The following is a 1,298-nucleotide window of genomic DNA, read 5'->3' as shown; positions in this document are numbered from 1 at the left end:
ACTTTCACTTATTTTGTTAATATAAAAAAAAAAAAAAGGGTTGAACCCCAACCTTAAGGGTCCTCCACCGCCCCTGTCGTGGAGCATCGTGAGGGAGGTAAATCGCAGGTTATGTCTCTAAGGGTACAGGGTGGAAGGCTACTTGTACACTTGCACTTACCCAAGAGCCAAATCCATATTTCAGGATTCGAACCCTTGATGCGACGGCCTCAAGCAAAATTGAATTTCTCCACCCTCACCTTTTACCACTTGAAGAGTGCCCTGGGGGCGACTTTCACCTATATTGTTGATCATTAGTAATACTGCATATCATTACTCATTAAAAAAATATATATACAATTGATCTCTGGGATTTAGCAAATTTTCAATAATTTTTTGGTCAAAAGACTGCCACTTGTTATAAAATTTGAAAGTTGTACATGTTTAGAAATTGCAATTACTTTGATGAAATGATCTTTTACATTTAAAAATGTGAATTTTATTAAGAATATTAGCTTAGACCCTCATGTATTTATATTCATTTAATGTGAAAAATTATCTCTAAGTGGTTCTTATGCTTTTTAATTCAAGTGCAGAATTATTTAAGAAAATATTTTCCTTTTTTGTTTGTAATTATGCATTTTTTATTCATGTAGTTAATACAAGTTTTCAATCTGGATTAAGCCATTTGTACAATGAATTTGTACAACATACTTGACAATGGTGTATATTTTAAAAAAGTATTGATGGGAAAGATAAAGTATTTTTCAAACTGTTCAATGATAACCTGCCACGTAACATATTGTCAAACTTGTTATAAAAATCATTGTACAATAAACATGATTCTTTCAACCTCGACATAATTGCTATAAATAAAATTTAAACACAAAATAGAAAGACGCATTGGGCTCACCCCATCTCGGTGACACAATAACAGGACAAGTAAACAAGAAACTAATCAATCAACGGCGAAACTTAAGTAGAATCCAATCATTTCAAATTTCAAAAGTAATAATTGGGAATTATAGTTCTTAAATACTTTTATTTAATTGTGAGATAATGAAGCGTGTGATTGGGAGGAGCCACACGTCAGAATCTTACACGTCAAGTATACACCAAAAAGCTCGATTTAAAACGTGGCAGCTAATTGAAAGGAAAATTGGTAATGTTCGTTGAAGAGAATCGTATAGTATAATATCAATTTCTATATACAATTGTTCTATAATTATTTTTTACTGTACATACTAACTAGTTCAAGAAGAATTGATAGCAAGATTTTGAGACATTTATATTTATAGTTAAGACAAATGCACCGAAAT

Source organism: Olea europaea, chromosome 12 (genome assembly GCF_002742605.1).
Source record: "Olea europaea var. sylvestris chromosome 12, O_europaea_v1, whole genome shotgun sequence".
Lineage (NCBI taxonomy): Eukaryota > Viridiplantae > Streptophyta > Magnoliopsida > Lamiales > Oleaceae > Olea > Olea europaea.
This window is presented reverse-complemented; position numbering follows the sequence as displayed.